Source organism: Saccopteryx leptura, chromosome 2, assembly GCF_036850995.1.
Source record: "Saccopteryx leptura isolate mSacLep1 chromosome 2, mSacLep1_pri_phased_curated, whole genome shotgun sequence".
Taxonomy (NCBI): Eukaryota; Metazoa; Chordata; class Mammalia; order Chiroptera; family Emballonuridae; genus Saccopteryx; species Saccopteryx leptura.
The window spans coordinates 278,312,779-278,337,255 of NC_089504.1; the positions used below are offsets into that span (position 1 = coordinate 278,312,779).

The 24,477-nt window shown below is 38.9% G+C and overlaps 1 non-coding gene across 1 annotated transcript; it reads right to left on the bottom strand.

The window, feature by feature from the left end:
* Positions 1-12,395: 12,395 nt before the first annotated feature.
* Positions 12,396-12,471, bottom strand: TRNAT-AGU (transfer RNA threonine (anticodon AGU)). The gene has a single exon. It is a non-coding gene; the product is annotated as a tRNA-Thr (tRNA).
* Between the last annotated feature and the right edge of the window lie 12,006 nt (positions 12,472-24,477).

Sequence of the window (24,477 nt, forward strand, 5' to 3'; positions counted from 1 at the left end):
TTTCCTACTTACACTACTGGGAAGTTGAAATGTAGTCTAAGAAAGGGGCAACGAGGGAAGGATGCCCTGAATCAGGGAATCAGGGGATCCAGGTTCCAATCCCAAGTCTGCCCCTGGCTGCTTATGGAAATGGAGGGCTTAACTGGGGCTTCAGTTTTCTCATCTGTGAAATGAGCACCGGAATTCAGAGTCAGAATCTAAGCAATGATGTACCTTGAAGACATTGTGCTCAGTGAAATAAGCCAGTCACAAAAAGACAAACACTGCATGACTCCACTATTTGGGAGACCTGGAATAGTCAAATTTGTGGAGACAAAGAGTGGATTGGTGGTTGCCAGGGGCTGGAGAGAGGGGGGAATGAAGAGCTGATGTTTGATGGGTGCAGAGTTTCAGTTTGGGAGGGTGAAGGAAGTTCTGGAGGTGACTGCTGGTGAGGATGCACAGCCCTGTGGGAGTGCTTACTGTCACTGAACTGTATACTGAGAGTGGCAAATTTGTTATGTATATTTTACCACAATTTCAAAAACAGAAAAAAAGAAGCAAAGTAATTAGCCACAGCATTAGCTCACAATAACAGGGATCTCAACATCCACAGGGGCCAAGCAAGTTGTATAAATGAATGTGTGAGCCAGTGACTTGCAGAATGACATTACACCAGAGGGGGCAGTGGCTCCCCAGCCCAGCCAAGAATGTCGCCATGCAGGAATGTCGTTTGATTTTTTTTTTTCAAGAAAAATGAAAATTCTGGATATTTAGGTAAAATTTCTGAATTCTTCAAATTAGCAATTAATTCAAAATTGAAAACCAACAACAACAACAAACAACGATGGACCGAGTAAAATACAACTACAATTTAGATTCTACTTGCAGGCCTCGCCTTTTCCCCTCTGTATACACAGCCGACTGATCTGCATCATCTGGTTCCCCTTTCTTCTTCCTCCATCAGAAGCATACCCCACAATTCTCCCCCAACAACAGGTGTGACCAGAACAAGCTGTACCTGGACAAGTCCCTTGACTTTCCACACCATGTGCCCATGGGAAGGAACCCAACCACAGCATGCCAGAACAGGCAGGGTATATATACTCCAGTGGTCCCCAACCTCTTTTGGGCCACGGACCAGTTTAATGTCAGAAAATATTTTCACAGACTGGCCTTTAGGGTGGGACGGATAAATGTATCACGTGACCGAGACAAGCATCAAGAATGAGTCTTAGATGGATGTAATAGATGGAATCTGGTCATTTTTTTAAAAATAAAACATTGTTCAGACTTAAATAAAATGGAAATAATGTAAGTTATTTATTCTTTCTCTGCGGACCAGTACCAAATGGCCCACGGACCAGTACCGGTGCGTCGCCCGGGGGTTGGGGACCACTAATATACTCCATTGTAACAGGTACCCTGGCATAAACATTATCAACATTGTGGTGGTTCTAGCAGAACCCATCAGAGATGTGGGGGTCCTAAAATGCTTTTGGTAACCCCAAACTCCACTATTTTTTATCACTATATATTTTTTTCTTCCTCCCTCCCTCCCTTTTTTCTTCTTTCTTTCTTTCTTTCTTTCTTTCTTTCTTTCTTTCTTTCTTTCTTTCTTTCTTTCTTTCTTTCTTTCTTTCTTTCTTTCTTTCATGGCAACCTAGTGAAATAGTCCTTAACTCTCTCATCGTACTCAACACTGTCCATCTATTGATTTCTGTTTTAAAACCAATCAACATCCTCACACCTTCTTTTTACTTTTTTAGCGAGAGAGAGGAAGGGAGAGAAATGAGAGGCATCAACTTGTAGTTGAGGCACTTTAGTTGTTTATTGATTGCTTCTCATACGTGCCTTAACTCGAGGGTTCCAGCCGAGACACTGACCCCTTACTCAAGCCAGTGATGTTAGGCTCAAGCCAGTGACCCATGGGCTGGAGCCAGTGACCATGGTGTCATATCAATGATCCCATGCTTAAGCTGGTGAGCCTGCACTCAAGCTGGCAAGCCCGAACTCAAGCCAGTGACCTCAGGGTTTCGAACCTGGGACTTCAATGTCTTAGGTCAATGCTCTATCCATTGTGCCACCACCAGTCAGGCTCTTTCTTGATTTTTGACAATTGTGGAAAATGCATCCCAGTACTTGAGATCTCAGGGGAGAGAAATTTTACTTCATCAGAGTATTAACAGCCATGCAGATTCTATACTGTATTTCTCTCATAAGCCCAATACTGCAACTTGGCAAAGAACAATAGGCAGCTTTCACATTTGCTAGCTGCTTTACTTAAAGGTGGGACGGTGCTCGCAAAAGTAGGCCATCTGGGAAGATGTGGGGAACATATCACTAATCACCTGACAGGTTGCTTCTTGCTTATACCAAATCTGGTAGCAAAAAGGAGATATTTGGGCATTTCCTTAGGCTAGGTTTTTTACAATTAATTCTCAGTGACAGCACAGATGTCTCCTGCTGGTGAGAAGCCATCACAAGCTTCTTTTTGATGTAATATGCTCTCCCAAAGTAGGGAAGCAAAAGTATTGCTTAGAGGAAGAGATATGCACTCTCAGCAAAACTTGTTGATGATGGGAAGGTTATAGTGCTGTATTCGATGAGTCTTTCTACCCCTGTGGTCAAACATGTCCTTATGCCCAGTGATACTGCATTCAGCTGGCAATTTTTTCCAGATAACTATAGTTTGCCTCTTTGAGAGCATTACACTTTTCCTCTTAAGTATATATTATTCTGCTGACATTTATGGAAGTCCTACTATGTGCCAGGCTCTGTGCTAGGAGCTGGGATATAATCAAGTTTAAAATCTAATGTGGGAAGCAGAGGCATAAATAGCATATAAGTGAATGCTATTTTGATGCCGTGCCCAGATCCCCTTTCCTGGCCCAGTGTACCCACCCGCTGCTGTGTGGGTTGACTGCTAACGGTTATGAGTACCCTTCTCTTGAGAGTAGCTCTCATTTGATGGGGGCTGTTTCTCTTGGTCAGTTATACCCACCCTGAGGAGTCACAGCCAAAGACTAACTGATATGGAAGAACAAAAGATGCGGAGAAAACAACTCTGCAATGTTATTTATGTTCCTAAGGATACCACTCTCAGGAATATTCACCATAAGTCAGGCAGGGCTAGACTTTACCTGCGACCACAGTTTTATTTGGCTATTTCCTCTTATTCTGCTCCAAATCATTAGAGGACTTTCTGAGGAGAACTTCTGTAATATGCCACATGTCCAGGTGCTTACCTTAGGTTCGGCTTCTAGGAAACCCAACCTGTGATGTTGTTATGGGAATGATATTTGATAGATATCTCCCTGAAATGTTATTCTTTGCCTTTTTTAAACAAAAACTTATTGGTAGATTTTTAGGAAGAAAGATCTTTGTATGTGCCATGACTGGGAATCAAACCCGCAACCCTGGCGTATCAGGATAGCGCTCCAACCAACTGAACTATATGGCCAGGGCACTTCTTTGCCTTTTAAAGCAAAGAATCCTTAATATAATTTTGTAGGAGAAAAAATTTACAAATCATATATCTGATAAGGTGTTAATATCCAAAATAAATAAAAAACTCTTACAACTCAACAACAAAAAAACAATGAGTGGAGGCCTGACCTGTGGTGGTGCAGTGGCTAAAGCGTCAACCTGGAACACTGAGGTTGCTGGTTCGAATCCCTGCACTTGTCTGGTCAAGGCACATATGGGAGTTGATACTTCCTGCTCCTCCCCCCTTTCTCTCTCTCTCTCATTCTCTCTCCTCTTTAAAATGAATAAATAAATAAATAAAATTTTTTAAAAAATGAGTGGAGGATCTGAATAGACATTTTTTCAAAGAAGACATTCAGCTGGCCAACAGGTACATGAAAAGATGCTCAATATCACTAATCATCAGGGAAATGCAAACCAAAACCCCAATGAGATATCACCTCATACCTGTTAGAAGGGCTACTATCAAGAAGAAAAGAAACAACAAGTGCTGACAAAGATGTAGAGAAAAGGAAACCCTTGTGTACCATTGATGGAATTGTGAATTGGTGCAGCCACTATGGAAAACAGTATGGAGAAGATTCCTCAAAAAATTAAAAATAGAACTACCAAAAGGTTCAGCAATTTCACTTCTGCATATTTGTCAACAGAAAACAAAAAACCACTGCCCTGACTGGGTGGTTCAGTTGTGTGGAGCATTGTCCTCATGTGCCAGGGTTACAGGTTCAATCCCTGGTCAGTGTACATACAAGAATCAACCAACGGCCTCATCAGTGGTGGCACAGTGGATAAAGCATCAGCCTGGAACGCTGAGGTCACCAGTTTGAAACCCCAAGATCACTGGCTCTGAGTATGGGCCCACCAGCACTGGGTTACTGGCTTGAGCAGAGGGTCATCCACACAATCCCAAAGTTTGCTAGCTTGAGCCCAAAGGTTGCTGGCATAAAAAGTCCAAGGTCACTGGCTTGAGCAAGGGGACACACTGGTATGAGAAGTTTAATGTACAATTAAAGTGAAAGCAACTGCAAGCTAATGTTTCTGACTCTCTCCTTTCCTGTCTCTGTCTCTCTCAAAAAAAAAAGAAGGAAAGAAAGAAACCATAAAAACAAAAAGAATCAACCAATGAATGCTTAAATATTATAAGTGGAACAGCAAATTGATATTTCTCTCTCCTTTCCTCTTTCTAAAATTAATAAATAAAAATTTCTTAAAAGGAAAAAAAAGCAGTAATTCAAAAAGATCTATGCACCCTGTGTTCATTGCAGTGTTATTTACAATAGCCAAGAAACAGAAATAAGCTAAGTATCCATTGATGGATGAATGGGTAAAGAAGATGTGGTATATACAATGGAATACTATTTAGCCATAAAAAAGAATGAATTCTTGCCATTTGTGACAATATGGATAGCCCTTGAGGATATTATGCTAAGTGAAGTAAGTCAGAGAGAAAAAAGACAAATATTGTATGATCTCACTTTTATATATGAAATTTAAAACAAAAACAGACAGAAAAACCAAATTTGTAGATACAGAGATAGATTGGTTTTTATAAGCATGGTGTCAGATGTTAACTAAACTTATTGTAGTGATCATTTCACAATATAGTCAAATTTATAGTCATTGTTATATGTCAATTATACCTTAACAAATAATTATATATATATATATATATAATTTTTGTATGTGCCATGACCGGGAATCAAACCCAAAGTCATATTTTAGAATGACCTCTTCTTTTATTTCCTTGTCAGTAAAATGAGGACATTGAATAAGACGATTTCTCTGCCAACTCTTATGTGTCTTGGACTTCATAACTATGAGCATCACTTTGGGGATGGAGTAAAAAGAGAGCCAGCCCTGGGTTTAGATTCTGACCCCACACCTAACAGCCAATGGTCCTTGCAAGCTGCTTGGCCTTGCTGAGCTGCATGCAGTTCCTTCATCTGAGTGGTAAAGTGATAAAGATTTCAGGGTTGTTGTGAGAACTAATTGAAATTATCTATAGTGAAGCACATGATGCAGCACCTAACAATAAAGCATAGTTGTCATTATCTACCGATGTGAGTTTACTATCATATTAAAATAGGGACATTTAAAGAAACCAATAAGGCAGATTGCCCTACACTGAAGGGTCACAGACAGCTGTGCTTTCTGAGGCGCTGGTGTTACTTGTTTTTTCCTCTGCTTTCAAGCTGTCAACTATCTCAAGCAATTGAGTTTTCTGACATTAATCCGCTATAGGTTGGAGAAACTGTGTAACCGGACTTATTAAAATGGTTGGTTGTTATTATTATTATTGCTACTATAGCTCTTGGCCCAGTCTGTCTTGTTTCATGGTATGTGTTGTAGGTGTGTAGCTTTTAACTAGATTATGACCTCATAGAGCACGAAGACAATGTCTTAACCATCAATCAATCTCTAACCCCTAGCCCAGTGCTAACAGATAGTAGGGATCCAATAAATGCTAGTTGGAACACAATTTTAACAAGGATTAAAAGAAAATGTAGCCTGACCTGTGGTGGCACAGTGGATAAAGAGTCAACCTGAAATGCTGAGGTTGCCAGTTCAAAGCCCCGGGTTTGCCCAGTCAAGGCACACAGGACAAAAGTAACTATTACAAGTTGATGCTTCCCATTCCTACCTCTTTCTCTCTCACTCCTCTCTCTAAAATCAACAAATAAAATCTTTTAAAAATAAAATAAAATGTAAGTAAAGAGGCTCAAAATGAATACATAAACCTCTGCTACATAAGTGAAGTCAGTAGGTTTTCTTTTTGGATGGTTGAGGCTTCTGGGTAAATAATTTTTAAATTAAAATAGGTGTTACTATGTATGCGGATACTGAAAGGGGAGAGGGGAGCATGAATTTTAACTTTCAGTTTATGTTACTATGAGGACTAAACCTCAGAAGATTAAAATTCTGCTTTTCTTTTCCACGATCCTCATGATGGACAGAGTGTCTTAATATTATGAGTTTTGCAAACAATAGAGAGAAACCCAAGGGAAAAGCCGCGTGGGCGTTTGCCTCCCTTAGCTCCTAATCACCCTCCTGTCATTCTCCTTTGATGTCTTTCTTGTCTGTTTCCCAAAATGACACAGATTCTCCCAGCGTGTTTTGGGTCCCAGTCTCCCCTTGCTCTTGGAGTGTTGGACAGAAGCTAGATGAGAGAGAGAGAGCTAAGTTGCTTAATCAGCTGTCTCTACTTTTCAGGCCATCAGGCAGGGGTGGGAGGAAAGCTGGTCCCTCTGAGATCAGATTCCACAAACTGCTGCAGCGGTACCTTTTGTTCACACAATTAAACTGGTTCAACAACTGCCTGCCCCCGGCACTGCTGGCTTGCAGCCCGGTTTGGTCTTATCTGTCTAACAGGGGCCTACAATGCAAGAGTTGGCTGGGCTGCCATCAAGCCTAGTATGGGAGCATTTTTCTTCTTTATCTTAAAGGCCCAGCAGCTTCTGGGCAGATCTGATCTGGCCAAAGCTAAGTGGAGATGGGAGTGTGCCTCTGAGTCCTTTGGGATGCAGGTTTGGATTGCATTCATAGAATCAGAGTCCCCTAATCCAGCAGCATTCTTCAACCGCCAGTCTGCAGACTGATACTTGTCCACCAGAAATTTCAAGCTGGTTGGGAAAGAGTTAACCACCCTTGTGTTGTATGAAGATTATTGACCCAATGAGCTGCTTAGTCAAATTCACCTATGCTCAGGGTGATTTCCACTTATCAGTCTGTATCATCAATGAAAATACTATTGAGGTTGTCTTAGAAATCTTTGGAACTTGGTAGGCTCTTTTGAACTATCTTTTGCACTTTGCAGAGCATTTACAAATCATGCGTAACAGAAAAAAAGCATTCACACTAACTTATGTAGTATTCACTGTATCATACATGTGAAGTTCAGAAATCAAGCATCAGCTTATATCATGTTGCACTGTTATGCGCAGTAAGATATAACTTTATTTGTTCCTGTATTTCTGTTTCTGGCTGGCTAGGTTATGTGTAGGCTCTAACTCCCACCCCTCTCTCTGTAGTTCATTTTTTTCACCCTTGTGCAAATAGCATTGAAACAAACTTATAATGCATCATCCATGTGGCATTCAGAAACCAAGTAACAGTGTGCACCATAATGTACTACCATGCATAGAATGATAAAACTTTATTTGTTATGTGTTCCCGTTTCTGTCCCCCTCCCTCTCTCAGTAGTACTTTTATTCTCACACTTGGGCAAATAGTCATGCATACTCTCCTGTTCTTAATGTATTGTTTGCAAATAAATTATTGTGTGCTTTAGTGTCATTTTGCTGTAAATTTTAAAATTTGCAAAATAGAAAGAAAAAAAACAACAAAACATTTTAACATTCTTCAAAAGTGAAACAATAGTCAAAAGAAAAGTAGTGATGATGCCAAAAGTAAACCAAGTATTGTACTAGTGCTGCAAGTTTAAAAGAAACAGTGAAGCCTGACCAGGCAGTGGCGCAGTGGATAGAGCGTTGGACTGGGATGCAGAGGACCCAGGTTCGAGACCCTGAGGTCGCCAGCTTGAGCGCGGGCTCATCTGGCTTGAGCAAAATAAAAAAATGCTCACTAGCTTAGACCTAAGGTCACTGGCTCAAGCAAGGGGTTACTCAGTCTACTGAAGGCCCGCAGTCAAGGCACATATGAGAAAGCAATCAATGAACAACTAAGATGTCGCAACAAAAAAACTGATGATTGATGCTTCTCATCTCTCTCCATTCCTGTCTGTCTGTCCCTATCTATCCCTCTTTCTGACTCTCTTTCTCTGTCCCTGTAAAAGAAAAAAATAATAATAATAAATAATAATAATAATAAATAAAAATAAATAAATAAATAAGTAAAAGAAACAGTGAAAAAGAAATGTGTTGATAATTTGGAAGGTGCAACAGAAACCAAAACAAGAGAAGGAAACTTTATTAGGTAGTAGAATAAGGAGTATTTAAAACTTAATTTCACTGTACACCTGGTCGTGTGCCACAGCCCTTGTGTGTAGTATTGCTCTGAATTTCTGTCAAATGATGCAATTAAACCTTTCAGATTTACTCATCATTTTCATTTGAAGCATAGCAATTGTATTGAGAAGCCATTGGGTTTTTTTGAAAGATTACACAACCAAACGAAAAGTCAGAAAATTTAAGTGAAGAAAATGATGGTATATAGACAATAAAGACTTTAGGGAAGAAATACTCTGTTGTCTTGATCTAACTAGTTGGACCAATAGCGCAGAGCTATATAATTGTCTTAATGAGTACTTTCAAGTGGAAGGCTTAAAGTGGGGACAGTGTGTAGAAGTGTGTCCAGACAGTGCTATGGGTGTGATTGGACATCACTCAGGGGTAGTTGCAAATATAAAGGGTGTTGCCATCCAGAAATGTTGTCCACACACTGTAGGATTCACTGACAGCATTTAGTTGCAAAGAAACTTTCCCCTGAATTGAACACAGTGATGAATGATGCAGTGAAGTTCATCAATGATATTTGTAGTCGAAGTTCGAACTTCAGACATGACACTATGTGAAAACATGGATTCATAACACCAACATGTCCTTCTCTATACAGAAGCAAGCTGGCTCTTAAGTGGAAAAGTTTTTCCACACCTTTCTGAGTTGAAAGAAAAAGTGAAACAGTTTCTGCAAGAGTGAAATTCCACATTAGTAGAGCTTTTGTTGGATGAAGAATGACTGGCTAAGCTTGCATATATGGCGGATATATTTAGCCTCTTCAGAGAAATAAACATTTCTCTTCAGGGGTTTAACACAAACATGTTTAAATTAAGAAATAAGACAGATGCATTCAAAAAGAAACTTGTTCTTTGGGGAAGTTGCATACAGGAAGAAAAGTGTTCCCACATTTCTGAGATGTTTTGATTGCTGCAGACATCAACTGGAAATTCATATTTAATTTAATAGGTCAACATCTAAGAGCTTTGACCATTGTTACCCTGAAAATGAGGATTTCTCATAAAGGTAACCTCTGGATTGACAATCCATTCATGGAAGATATCAATTCCTGCTCCCTTAATCATTGTGAAAAAGAAAAACTGATAGATTTATCTTCTTCTGTCTCTCTAGTGTTCAAACATAAAATGCAATCATCCAATTTTGGATATCACTGGAAGAAGAATATCCATCTCTTAGTTATAAAGCTATTAAACTTTTAATTGTGTTTTCTACTACTTACTTGTTTGAGAAGACTTTTTCAGCCCTATCAATAATAAAAACCAAACGGAGAAACATAATGAATGTCAATGCAGCACTTGGAATGTAGTCTCTTGGAAACAAAACTGCAGCCTTGGGTATCAAGTATTCTTGCAAAGAAGCAGCAGCAGATATTTTTTAAAATTATTTTTCTTAAGTGAGAAGTGAGGAGGCGGAGAAACAGACTCCTGCATCTGTATGCTCTCTGACCAGGATCCACCTGGCAAGCCCCCTATGGGGTGATACTCAGCCCATCTGGGGCCATTGCTTCATTGCTCAGCAACCAAGGTATTTTAGTGCCTCAGGCAAGGCCATGGAGCCATCCTCAGCAGCCTGGGCCAACTTGCTCCAACCAAGCCATGGCTGTAGGAAGAAAAGAGAGAAATAAAGAGAAGGGACAGGGGGAGGGGTGAAGAAGCTGATGGTCACTTCTCCTGTTTGTCCTGACCAGGAATCAAACCCGGGACATCCACACACCGGGCTGACACTCTACCACTGAGCCAACTGGCCAGGGCCAACAGCAGATTTTGTACTAGTTTTACTTGAATTAAATATTGCTCTCTAAAAATTTCAGTTGTATTTTATTAAAAAAAATTTTTTTTTTACTGTTCATCTGGTTATTTAAGAGACTTTATATTTTACAGAATTATAATTAAAAGATAATGCACAAAATGCTAATAATGTTTTTTATTTTTGCCTTAGCAATCCCTGAAGTAATTCTCCTATTTTAACCAGTCCCCAAGTGTAAGAAGGTTGAAAGACACTGCCCTGACCCAGTGGGCCTGAACCTGGCTGCCCATTAAAAGAATCAGCTGGGAACATGTTTTTTTATTTTAATTTTTTTAACTTTATTGTGTTTACATAGATTCTAGTGTTGCCCCAAATGCATCCCCCCATCCCCGTATTCCTCTCAACATCTCCCTTGCCTCCTTCCCAACATCTCCCTCCCCCCTTCCCTTCAGGTTTACCCCATCCTCTCATCCCCTTTCCCTCTGTCCTCTTTTCCTCTGGTTCCTTTGATCCCTCTTCCGTCTAAATTCCGTTCTCAGTTCACATTGTTTCTTGGATTCCTCAAATAAATGAGGTCATATGATATCTTTCTTTCTCTGCCTGGCTTACTTCACTTAACATAATAGTTTCCAGGTCCATCCATGTTGTTGCAAAAGGTAAAAAGTAATATCTCCTTCTTTTTCATGCCCCATAGTATTCCATTGTATATATGTATCACAGCTTTTTAATCCATTTGTCCACTGACGGACACTTGGGCTATTTCCAGATCTTCGCTATTGTGAACAATGTTGCCATAAACATGGGGGTGCATTTCTTTTTTTGAGTCAGTGATATGGTGTTCTTGGGATATATTCCTAAAAGTGGGATGGCTGGGTCAAAAGGCAGTTCCATTTTTAATTTTTTGAGGAATCTCCATACTGTTTTCTACAGTGGCTGCACCAGTTTGCATTCCCACCAGCAGTGCAGAAGGGTTCTCCTTTCTCCACATCCTCGCCAGCACCTATCATGTGTTGTTTTATTAATGAGCACCATTCTGACTGGTATGAGATGGTATCTCATTGTGGTTTTAATTTGCATTTCTCTAATGATTAGTGATGTTAAACATTTTTTCATCTGTCTATTGGCCATCTGTATGTCCTCTTTAGAGAAGTGTCTATTCATTTCTTTTGCCCATTTTTTGATTGAATTGTTTGTGTTCCTGGTGTTGAGTTTTACAAGTTCTTTATAAATTTTGGTTATTAACCAGTTGTATTGTCGAATATGTTCTCCCATTGTATGGTTTGTCTTTTTATTCTGTTCATATTGTCTTTAGCTGTGCAAGAGTTTTTTAGTTTGATATAGTCTCATTTGTTTATCCTGTCTTTTATTTCACTTGCCGTGGAGATAAATCAGCAAATATTTATATATTGCTGCGAGAGATGTTGGTGAGCTTACTTCCTATGTTTTCTTCTAAGATGCTTATGGTTTCATAGTTTACATTTAAATTTTTTATCCATTTTGAGTTTATGTTTGTGAACAGTGTAAGTTGGTGGTCTAGTTTCATTTTTTTGCAGGAAGCTGTCCAATTTTCCCAACACCATTTGTTAAAGAGAGGGTCTTTACTCCATTGTATGCTCTTACCTCCTTTGTCAAATATCAATTGTCCATAAAGGTGTGGGTTTATTCCTGGGTTCTCCGTTCTGTTCCATTGATCTATATGCCTGTTCTTATGCCAGTACCAAGCTGTTTTGAGTACAATGGCCTTGTAGTATAACTTGATATCAGGAAGTGTGATACCTCCCACTTTATTCTTCTTTTTCAAGATTGCTGAGGCTATTCGAGTTTTTTTGTGGTTCCATATAAATTTTTGGAATATGTGTTCTATATTTTGGAAGTATGTCATTGGTATTTTTTTTTTTTTTTCATTTTTCTGAAGCTGGAAACAGGGAGAGACAGTCAGACAGACTCCTGCATGCGCCCGACCGGGATCCACCCGGCACGCCCACCAGGGGCGGTGCTCTGCCCCCCAGGGGGCGATGCTCTGCCCATCCTGGGCATCGCCATATTGCGACCAGAGCCACTCTAGCGCCTGAGGCAGAGGCCACAGAGCCATGCCCAGCGCCCGGGCCATCTTTGCTCCAATGGAGCCTTGGCTGCGGGAGGGGAAGAGAGAGACAGAGAGGAAAGCATGGCGGAGGGGTGGAGAAGCAAATGGGCGCTTCTCCTATGTGCCCTGGCCGGGAATCGAACCCGGGTCCTCCGCACACTAGGCCGACGCTCTACCGCTGAGCCAACCGGCCAGGGCCGTCATTGGTATTTTAATTGGTATTGCATTGAATTTATAAATTGCTTTGGGTAATATAGACATTTTAATAATGTTTATTCTTCCTATCCATGAACACGGTATATGCTTCCACTTATTTGTATCTTCCTTGATTTCTTTTATCAATGTTTTATAATTTTCTGAGTACAAGTCTTTAATCTCCTTGGTTAAATTTACTCCTAGGTACTTTATTTTTTTTGTTGTTGCAATATTGAAAAGAATTGTTTTCTTAATTTCTCTTTCTGATGGTTCATTGTTGGTGTATAAATATACCTCTGATTTCTGTGTATTAATTTTATATCCTGATACCTTGCTGAATTCATTTATCAGGTCCAGTAGTTTTTTGACTGAGACTTTAGGGTTTTCTATACACAGTATCATATCATCTGCAAATAATGATAGTTTTACGTCTTCTTTTCCAATTTGGATGCCTTTTATTTCTTCTTCTTGTATAATTGCTGTGGCTAGGACTTCCAGTACTATGTAGAGTAAGAGTGGTGAAAGGGGGCACCCCTGCCTTGTCCCTGATCTTAAGAGGATTGCTTTTAATTTTTTCCCATTGAGTATGATGTTGGCTGTGGGTTTGTCATAGATGGCCTTTATCATGTTGAAGTATGTTCCCTGTATTCCCACTTGGCTGAGAGTTTTGATCATGAATGGGTGCTGGATTTTATCAAATGCTTTTTTTGCATCTATTGAAATTACCATGTGGTTATTCTCCTTCCTTTTGTTTATGTGATGAATCACATTGATTGATTTGTGAATATTGTACCAGCCTTGCCTCCCCAGAATAAATCCCACTTGATCATGATGTATGGTTTTTTTCATGTATTGCTGAATCTAGTTTGTAATATTTTGTTGAGGATTTTAGCATCAAAATTTATCAAAGATATTGGCCTATAATTTTCTTTCTTTGTGCTGTCTTTGCCTAGTTTTGGAACCAGAATTATGCTCGCCTCATAAAAGAAGCTTGGAAGTCTTCCTTCCTCTTGAATTTTTTGAAATAGCTTGAGAAGGATAGGAGTTAGTTCTTCTTTGAATATTTGGTAGAATTCACCTGTGAAGCCATCTGGCCCAGGGCTTTTGTTTCTTGGGAGTTTTTTGATAACTGTATCAATTTCATTTGTTGTAATCGGTCTGTTTAGGTTTTCTGATTCTTCCAGATTGATTTTTGAAAGATTATATGTTTCAAGGAATTTGTCTATTTCACCTAGGTTGTCTAATTTTTTGGCATACAGTTCTTTATAGTATTTTCTTACAATATTTTGTATTTCTGTTGTGTCAGTTGTTATTTCTCCACTCTCATTTCTATTTTATTTTTATTTTTATTTTTGTATTTTTCCAAAGTTGGAAACGGGGAGGCAGTCAGACAGACTCCCGCATGCGCCCGACCAGGATCCACCCGGCATGACCACCAGGGGGTGATGCTCTGCTCATCTGGGGCGTTGCTCTGTTGCAACCAGAGCCATTCTAGTGCCTGAGGCAGAGGCCATGGAGCCATCCTCAGTGCCCGGGCCAACTTTGCTCCAATGGAGCCTCAGCTGTGGGAGGGGAAGAGAGAGACAGAGAGGAAGGAGAGGGGGAGGGGTGAAGAAGCAGATGGGCGCTTCTCCTGTGTGCCCTGGCTGGGAATCAAACCCAGGACTCCTGCACGCCAGGCTCCACTCTCATTTCTAATTTTATTTATTTGAGTCCTCTCTCTTTTTTTCTTGGTGAGTCTGGTTAAAGGTTCATCAATCTTGTTTACCCTTTCAAAGGACTAGCTCTTGGTTTCTTTGATTTTTTATATTGTTTCTTTAGCCTCTATGTCATTCATTTCCACTCTGATCTTTATTATTTCCTTTCTTCTACTACCTCTGGGCTTCACTTGCTGTTCTTTTTCTAGTTCTTTCAGATGCAGGGTTAAGTTGTTTATTTGAGCTTTTTCTGGCTTCTTAAGGTATGCGTGTAGTGCTATGAACTTCCCTCTCAGGACTGCTTTTTCTGTGTCCCATAAATTTTGAGTTGTTGTATACTCATTATCATTCATTTCTAGGAATTTTTAAATTTCTTCTTTGATCTCATTGTTAAGCCATTCATTATTTAATAACATGCTATTTAGTTTCCATGTGTTTGACTATTTTTCAGTTTTTCTGTTGTGGTTGATTTCTAGTTTCATGCCATTGTGATCAGAGAAAATGCTTGATATGATTTTAATCTTCTTAAATTTGTTTAGATGGCTTTTGTGCCCTAACATGTGGTCTATCCTAGAGAATGTACCACGAGCACTTGAAAAGAATGTATATTTTGCTGCTTTAGGATGAAAGGTTCTGAAGATATCTATTAAATCTAGTTGATCTAGTGTGTTCTTTAAGTCTGTTTTTTTATTAATTTTCTTTTCTGAGGCTCTATCTAGTGATGTTAGTGGGGTATTGAAATCCCCTACTATTATAGTATTACTGTTGATCTCGCCCTTTATATCCATCAAAGTCTGCTTTATATATTTAGGTGCTCCTATATTAGGTGTGTAGATATTTATAATGGTTATATCTTCCTGTTGCATTGTTCCCTTTATCATTATGTAGTGACCTCCTTTATCCCTTACTATAGTCTTTATTTTAAAGTCCATTTTGTCTGATATAAGTATTGCTACCCCAGCTTTTTTTCTTTTTTTTTTTTTTTTTTTTTTTTTTTTTAATATAATTTTATTTTTTTAATGGGGTAACATCAATAAATCAGGATACATATATTCAAAGATAACAAGTCCAGGTTATCTTGTCGTTCAATTATGTTGCATACCCACCACCCAAAGTCAGATTGTCCTCTGTCACCTTCTATCTTGTTTTCTTTGTGCCCCTCCCCACCCCCTATCCCTCTCCCATTCCCCCCTCCCCCCCGTAACCACCACACTCTTATAAATGTCTCTTAGTTTCACTATTATGTCCCACCTACGTATGGAATAATACAGTTCCTGTTTTTTTCTGATTTACTTATTTCGCTTCGTATCATGTTATCAAGATCCCACCATTTTGCTGTAAATGTTCTGATGTCATCATTTCTTATGGCTGAGTAGTATTCCATAGTGTATATGTGCCACATCTTCTTTATCCAGTCATCTATTGATGGGCTTTTTGGTTGTTTCCATGTCCTGGCCACTGTGAACAATGCTGCAATAAACATGGGGCTGCATGTGTCTTTACGTATCAATGTTTCTGAGTTTTTGGGATATATACCAGTAGAGGGATTGCTGGGTCATAAGGTAGTTCTATTTTCAGTTTTTTGAGGAACCACCATACTTTCTTCCATAATGGTTGTACTACTTTACATTCCCACCAACAGTGTATGAGGGTTCCTTTTTCTCCACAGCCTCTCCAACATTTGCTGTTACCTGACTTGCTAATAACAGCTAATCGAACAGGTGTGAGGTGGTATCTCATTGCCGTTTTGATTTGCATTTCTCTAATAGCTAAAGAAGATGAGCATCTTTTCATATATCTGTTGGCCATTTGTATTTCTTCCTGGGAGAAGTGTCTATTCATATCCTCTTCCCATTTTTTTATTGGATTGTTTGTTTGTTTGTTGTTGAGTTTTATGAGTTCTTTGTATATTTTGGATATTAGGCCCTTATCTGAGCTGTCGTTTGAAAAAATCATTTCCCATTTAGTTGGCTTTCTGTTTATTTTGTTATCAGTTTCTCTTGCTGAGCAAAAACTTCTTAGTCTGATGTAGTCCCATTCATTAATTTTTGCCTTCACTTCTCTTGCCATTGGAGTCAAATTCATAAAATGCTCTTTAAAACCCAGGTCCCTGAGTTGAGTACCTATGTCTTCTTCTATGTACTTAATTGTTTCAGGTCTTATGTTTAGATCTTTGATCCATTTTGAGTTAATTTTTGTACAGGGGGAGAGACTGTAGTCCAGTTTCATTCTTTTGCATGTGGCTTTCCAGTTTTCCCAGCACCATTTATTGAAGAGGCTTTCTTTTCTCCATTGTGTGTTGTTGGCCCCTTTATCAAAAATTATTTGACTATATATATGTGGTTTTATTTCTGGACTTTCTATTCTGTTCCATTGGTCTGAGTGTCTATTTTTCTGCCAATACCATGCTGTTTTGATTGTCGTGGCCCTATAATAGAGTTTGAAGTCAGGTATTGTAATGCCCCCAGCTTCATTCTTTTTCTTTAGGATTGCTTTGGCTATTCGGGGTTTTTTATAGTTCCATATAAATCTGATGATTTTTTGCTCTATTTCTTTAAAAAATGTCATTGGAAGTTTGATGGGAATTGCATTAAATTTGTATATTGCTTTGGGTAATATAGCCATCTTGATTATATTTATTCTTCCTAGCCAAGAACAAGGTATATTCTTCCATCTCATTATATCTTTTTCGATTTCCCTTAACAATGGTTTATAGTTTTCATTATATAAGTCCTTTACATTCTTTGTTATGTTTATTCCTAAGTATTTTATTTTTTTTGTTGCAATCGTGAAGGGGATTGTTCTTTTGAGTTCCTTCTCAGTTGTTTCATTGTTGGCATATAGAAAGGCTATTGACTTCTGTATGTTAATTTTGTATCCTGCGACCTTACTGTATTGGCTTATTGTTTCTAGGAGTCTTTTTGTGGATTCTTTGGGGTTTTCGATGTATAGTATCATATCATCTGCAAAAAGTGATACCTTTACTTCTTCTTTTCCGATATGGATGCCTTTTATTTCTTTGTCTTGTCTGATTGCTCTGGCTAGAACCTCTAGTACCACATTAAATAAGAGTGGAGAGAGTGGACAACCCTGTCTTGTTCCTGATTTAAGGGGGAAAGCCTTCAGTTTAGTGCCATTTAATATGATGTTAGCTGATGGTTTATCATATATGGCCTTTATCATGTTGAGATATTTTCCTTCTATACCCATTTTGTTGAGAGTCTTAAACATAAAATTGTGTTGTATTTTATCAAAAGCCTTTTCTGCGTCTATTGATAAGATCATGTGGTTTTTGTTCTTTGTTTTGTTGATATGGTGTATTACATTAACCGTTTTACGTATGTTGAACCATCCTTGAGATTCTGGGATGAATCCCACTTGATCATGATGTATTATTTTTTTAATATGTTGTTGTATTCGATTTGCTAGTATTTTGTTTAGTATTTTAGCATCTGTATTCATTAGAGATATTGGTCTGTAGTTTTCTTTTTTTGTGCCATCCTTGCCTGGTTTTGGTATGAGGGTTATGTTGGCTTCGTAAAATGTGTTTGGAAGTATTGCTTCTTCTTCAATTTTTTGGAAGACTTTGAGTAGAATAGGAACCAAGTCTTCTTTGAATGTTTGATAAAATTCGCTGGTATAGCCGTCTGGGCCTGGACTTTTATTTTTGGGGAGGTTTTTAATGGTTTTTTCTATTTCTTCTCTACTGATAGGTCTGTTTAGGCTTTCTGCTTCTTCTTGACTCAGTCTAGGAAGGTTGTATTTTTCTAGGAATATATCCATTTCTTCTAGGTTGTTGAATTTAGTGGCATAAAGTTTTTCATAGTATTCTACAATAATTCTTTGTATATCTACGGTGTCCGTGGTGATTTCTCCTCTTTCATTTTGGATTTTGTTTATATGAGTTCTTTCTCTTTTTTCCTTGGTAAGTCTTGCCAAGGGTTTGTCAATTTTGTTGATCTTTTCAAAGAACCAGCTCCTTGTTCTATTAATTTTTTTTATAGTTTTTCTGTTCTCTAATTCATTTATTTCTGCTCTGATTTTTATTATCTCCTTTCTTCGGCTGGTTTTGGGTTGTCTTTGTTCTTCTTTTTCTAGTTCCTTAAGGTGGGAAGTTAAGTGGTTCACTTGGGCTCTCTCTTGTTTGTTCATATATGCCTGAAGTGATATGAACTTCCCTCTTATCACTGCTTTTGCTGCATCCCATAGATTCTGATATGTCGTATTGTCATTTTCATTAGTCTGTATATATCTTTTGATCTCTGCACTTATTTCTTCTTTGACCCATTCATTTTTTAAAAGTATGTTGTTTAGTTTCCACATTTTTGTGGGATTTTTTTCCTCTTTTTTGCAGTTGAATTCTAGTTTCAAGGCTTTATGATCAGAAAATATGCTTGGTACAACTTCAATTTTTCTGAATTTGCTGATGTTGTTTTTGTGGCCCAACATATGGTCAATTCTTGAGAATGATCCATGTACACTGGAGAAAAATGTATACTCAGTCACTTTGGGATGAAATGTCCTGTAGATGTCTATCATATCCAGGTGCTCTAGTGTTTTGTTTAAGGCCACTATGTCTTTGTTGATTCTCTGTTTGGATGACCGATCTAGAGCCGTCAGCGGTGTATTGAGGTCTCCAAGTATGATTGTGTTTTTGTCAGTTTTTGTTTTAAGATCAATAAGTAGCTGTCTTATATATTTTGGTGCTCCTTGGTTTGGTGCATATATATTAAGAATTGTTATGTCTTCTTGATTCAGTGTCCCCTTAGCCATTATGAAATGGCCATTTTTGTCTCTGAGTACTTTTCCTGCCTTGTAGTCAGCATTATCCGATATGAGTATTGCTACACCTGCTTTTTTTTGGATGTTATTTGCTTGGAGTATTGTTTTCCAGCCTTTCACTTTGAATTTGTTTTTATCCTTGTTACTTAGATGAGTTTCCTGTAGGCAGCATACAGTTGGATTTTCTTTTTTAATCCATTCTGCTACTCTGTGCCTTTTTATTGGTGAGTTTAATCCGTTTACATTTAGTGTAATTATTGATACTTGTGAGTTCCCTATTGCCATTTTATATCTTGCTTTCTGTTAGTTTTGTGTCTTGTTTGATCCTTCTCTTTTGTTTTTCTATCTTTTGTTTTTATTTGGTTGTATTCCATACATCTTTCCACTGTTGCTATCTTTTTTATCTCATGTGCTTCTGTGGTGGTTTTTTCAATGGTGGTTACCTTTGAATAATGAAAAGGGTCCCTACCCTGTTCATTGTAGCGAACTATTTTGTGAGTACTTTTGCACTCCATCGTCCTTTGCTACTGTTAATCTCCATCTTCTCCCCCTCTTTCTTTTTGTTGTTGTCACAGTTTAAATTTGGTTTTATTGTGTTCTTCTTGGAGCTTTTACTTGTGGCTCTGTTTTTTTTTTGTTCTTTGTATCTGATTGGAGAACCCCCTTTAGTAATTCCTGGAGTGGGGGTTTTCTGATGATAAATTCCCTCATCTTTTCTGTATCTGTGAATGTTTTTATTTCTCCTTCATATTTGAAGGATAGCTTTGATGGGTATAGTATTCGTGGCTGAAAGTTCCTCTCTTTCAGGACTTTAAATATTGGGGTCCATTCTCTTCTAGCTTGTAGAGTTTCTGCTGAGAAATCTGATGATAATCTAATGGGCCTTCCTTTATATGTTGTATTCTTCTTTTCCCTGGCTGCCTTGAGAATTTTTTCTTTGCTGTTGGTTTGTGTCAATTTCATTATGATATGCCTTGGAGTAGGTTTGTTGGGGTTAAGAAAACTTGGAGTTCTGTTTGCTTCTTGAACTTGAGGCTTTAGTTCTTTCCACAGGCTTGGGAAGTTCTCATCTATTATTTGTTTGAGTATGTTCTCCATTCCATTTTCTCTCTCTTCTCCCTCTGATATACCTATTATTCTTATGTTATTCTTTTTGATGGAGTCAGATAATTCTTGTAGGGCTATCTCATTTTTTTTAATTTTTGAGTCTCTTTCTTCTTCTCTCTGTTGTGCCTCAAGTTGCTTGTCTTCTATTTCACTAATCCTCTCTTCTATCTGACCTGTTCTATTAGCTAAGCTTGTTACTTCGTTTTTCAGCTCGTGAATTGAGTTTTTCATCTCTGTTTGATTTGTTTTTATAGTTTCAATTTCCTTGGACATATATTCTTTGTGTTCATTGAGTTGTTTTCTGAGCTCCCTAAATTGCCTTTCTGTGTTTTCTTGTATATCTCGGAGGATTTTTAGGATTTCTATCTTGAATTCTCTGTCATTTAGCTCCAAGGTTTCCAATATATTAAATTTTTTCTCCATAGATTTTTCCTCATCTAGCTGTGTTACCTCTCTTTCTTTTGTATCCATGATATTCGATTTTCTCTTCCTTAATGGCATCTGAGGGTGGTTTTGTTGATAGTATTAATGAGATTTAATAAAGAATAAAAAGTTTAAAAAAAAATAATAAAAAAAATCGAAAAAAGTTGTTTTTTTTTAAAAAAAATTAAGAATGAAATAAAGAAAAATAAAATAAAATAAAAATTAAAAAAAAAAAAAAGGAAATTATTCCCCCCCTCCTTTTTTCCTCTCCTCTCCTCTCCCCTCTTTCTTGTTAAAATCTTGTGGTGGACTGTGAATTATAACAAACAATGCCTGTGATAGAGGGCCTGAATTGGGGAAAAGTAATAAAGGGGCAAACAAAACAACAAAAAAAAAAAAAAAAAAGAAAAAAGAAAAAAGAAGAAAAAAAAAAAAAAAGAGCGTATGGACCCACAAAAAGCAAATAAGGAAAAAATTTGGGTCAAGAATAAAATGATTTGCTTTTAGGTGTTGATTGTCTAAGAGTTATGATAAGAGGATTAAGAGGAAAATGGAAAAATGGGGGGGAAAATTAAAAAATTACTATTGTATTTAGTGGAACAAGAACTAGATAATATGGAGAGCCAGGGATGGGAGCACTGCTAGTGAGTTAAAAAGGTGAAGTAAAAACCCCCCAGAATGCCACAAACATAAGTTTGAGTCCCAGATAAGATAATTTGTTTGTTATTGAGGTTTGAGTGAGAGGAGATGTAAAGGAGAAAGGAAGAAACTAATATAGAGGGAGAAAAGAAAGAGAGAGAGAGAGAAAAAAAAGAGGGAACCACTAAAAGAAGAAAAAAGAAAAGGGAGAGAGAGAGAGAGTTAAGGGTTTTGGAGTGCAACCCTCATAGAGAGAAAGGAAGAGAAGAGAAAAGATAATGGGAGATGTAACACTTATGGGTAGTGTAGTTCAAGGAGAGGAGAGAGTAAGACCGGTAGAGAGTTAATCGGCCAAATTGGAGGAGGAAAAAAAAAGTATCAAGAATGAAGATAAGAGAAACAAACGAACAAATATAATAAAATGGGATAGGTTATAAAGTCTGCAGATTATTCTTGATTTTGAGAGGTTATCTTCTTGCTTTTTCTTTTCTCTCCCTCTTCCTGGTCGGTGACTCTGTACCCCGGGTTTTGCCCCTTTGCCACGCTCAGGTGGAGGTTTGCAGTTGATAAGTCTCTATGGCAATGTCATGTATTGTGCTTTAGTCTCGTTGGCAGTCTAGGCTATTAGCATTTATAGGCTCCGACAGTGAGAGAGTCCGTGTTCCTAGAGCCTTTCTCCTAGTCTTTCCTTCCTCAATTAGTAGCCTGATAATCCAGCTATGGGGTTGCTGCTGCCTCTGCCTGGATAGTAAGAGGCTCAAAGAGCTGGCAACTCCCCACTCTATTTCCACTCAGCACAGGGCTCTGGGTAAGGCTCAGTCAGTCAGAGCTGCTAGCATAATCAGGCGGGCTTTCCGGCCATTCAAAGACCTCTGGCTCTGCCACTCTGTCCGGTAACACAAGCGGGTGCCCACTTCCGGGGCGCTTGGAGGAAACTCTCACTCACTGGCTGCGCGCGCAGACCAGGATATCCGGCCAGCAGTCTCACGCTCTGAGTGAAACCCCCAACCGCAGGGAAAAGTTGCAGCGTTGGAATTGAGTCTCGCTCCGTCCCCGTGCGCGGCTTTTGCAAGGCGCTGGGGCGGCCCGAGATTCCGCTTTCGGCCCACACAAAGGCCCCTGACTCTGCTCCTCTATGCGATAAAACGAGCGCGCACTGCCGGGGCACTCGGAGGAATCGCTCACTCCTTATCTGCGCGCGCAAACCAGGATATGAAACACCCTCCGGCACGGAAAATCTCCACCGTTGGAATTAGTTCTCACTCCCTCCCATGCGTGGCTTTCCCAGGGCGCTGGGGCTGCCCAGAGACTCTGCCCTCGGCCCACAGAAAGGCCTCTGACCCTGCCTCTCCGTGAGGCAACACGGGCACTGACTCCCGGGGCCTAGGAAGAAATCTCTCGCCCACTAACTGCGCACCAGCCAGGAGACCGGGTAAAATGGCCGCGCCGCTTGTCTTTCTTTGTTTGGGTTTGGCGCGAGTGTTAGCTTGTATTGCCCGGGTTGCCACAGGATCAGATTTTCCTCGGCTTGGATCTCCGTGCCACAGCCTGGTACGGCCGTTTGTTTCGCGGCCTGGATGTATTCACCCCCTTTGCCCTACTCAGTTTCTATATTCACAGTTACCAGAGAAAGCCGCCCTGTTTAGGTTAGTGAGGAAGGCGGAGCATTTCTTACTCCCTATTTCCTTCGGGGTTTGGTTATATATTTAGCCAATTTTTCACTCAATCATACCTTTGGGTGTATTGCGAAGCATCTGGAAGCTCCAAGTATAGGTTTTTCTGTTTCTGGTTGAAGATCTTGTTGAGTTTTGGGGGAGATTTGTCGGTATCGCTTCCTACCCCGCCATTACTCTGACGTCATCTCCCAGCTTTTTTTCATTTCCATTTGCATAAAATATTTTTTTCCATCCTTTTACCTTCAGTCTATGTGTATCTTTTGTTTTGAGGTGTGTCTCTTGTAGACAGCATATGTATGGGTCCTGTTTTCTTATCCATGCAGCTACCTTATGTCTTTTGATCGGATCATTTAATCCATTTACATTTAAGGTTATTATTGATATGTAGTTGTTTATTGCCATTTTATTCTTTAAAGCTATATTCCTCTTTTACTATATTCTTTTCCCTTTTTGTTCTGTTTACAACAGGCTCCTTAACACTTCTTGCAGCATTGTTTTGGTTGTAGTAAATTTCTTGAGGGTTTTTTTGTCTGGGAAGCTTTTTATTTCTCCTTCCATTTTAAATGATAGCCTTGCTGGATAAAGTAGTCTTGGTGTAAGCTCTTGTTCTGCATTACATTGAATATTTCTTGCCATTCCCTTCTGGCCTCAATTGTTTCTGTTGAGAAGTCAGATGTCATCCTTTTGGGGACTCCTTTGTAGATGATAGTCTTTTTTTTTCTCTAGCAGCTTTTAATATTTTCTCTTTATCTCTTAGCTTTGGTATTTTAATTATGATGTGTCTTGGTGTAGATTTCTTTGGGTTTCTCTTTAATGGAGTTCTCTGTGTTTCTTGAACTTGTGTGACATTTTCCTGCATCAATTTAGGGAAGTTTTCAGCTATGATTTCATTGAACAAGGTCTCTATCCTTTGATTTTTCTCTTCTTCTCCAGGAACCCCTATGATGCAAATGTTGTTTCTCTTTAGGTTGTCACAGAGCTCTCTTAGAGTTTTTTCAGATTTTTTTCAGCCTCTTTTTTTTTTGCTGCTCCACTTTTGTGTTTTCATTTATCTTGTCTTCTAAATTGCTGATTTGATCCTCTGCTTCATCCAGCTTGCTTTTAATTGCTTTTAGTGCAGTTTTCATTTCTGATATTGTATTTGTCATTTCTGACTGGTTCTTCTTTATTATTTCAATGTCCTTTTTGATGCTTGTTATCTCTATTTATGTGTTCATTGTGTCCATCCATTGTTGTTCTAAGATCTTTCAGCATTGTAATAATCATTATTTTAAATTCTCTGTCTTCCCATTTTGTCTGTGTATACCCTCCTTATTGGGTGTGTTGTTTGTAGAGCTGGCTAAGTCGAGGGTTGGTGTTGTCTGCCTCCAATTTTCAGTTGTGTCTGAAGACACATTTCTGCGATAATTCTGGATTTTCCTTCAGATTCATCATCTTTGGAATTGATGGGCTGTATACATCCACATCTAACAAACCAATCACCTTTGACTCTTTGCCTCCATTTTGGCTGCCTCCTCTCCTCCACATGGCCTCTCCCTCTCCTCTGGAACAACGTGGTCTTTCCCTACCTGGGAACATTTTAAGTGATATCTGACCCAGGCTTGAGCCAAGACCAGTTACATCAAACTCTGCAGAAGACAGACACAGGTATCAGAGCTTCCATGGTTGGAAATGAATTGCCTTGA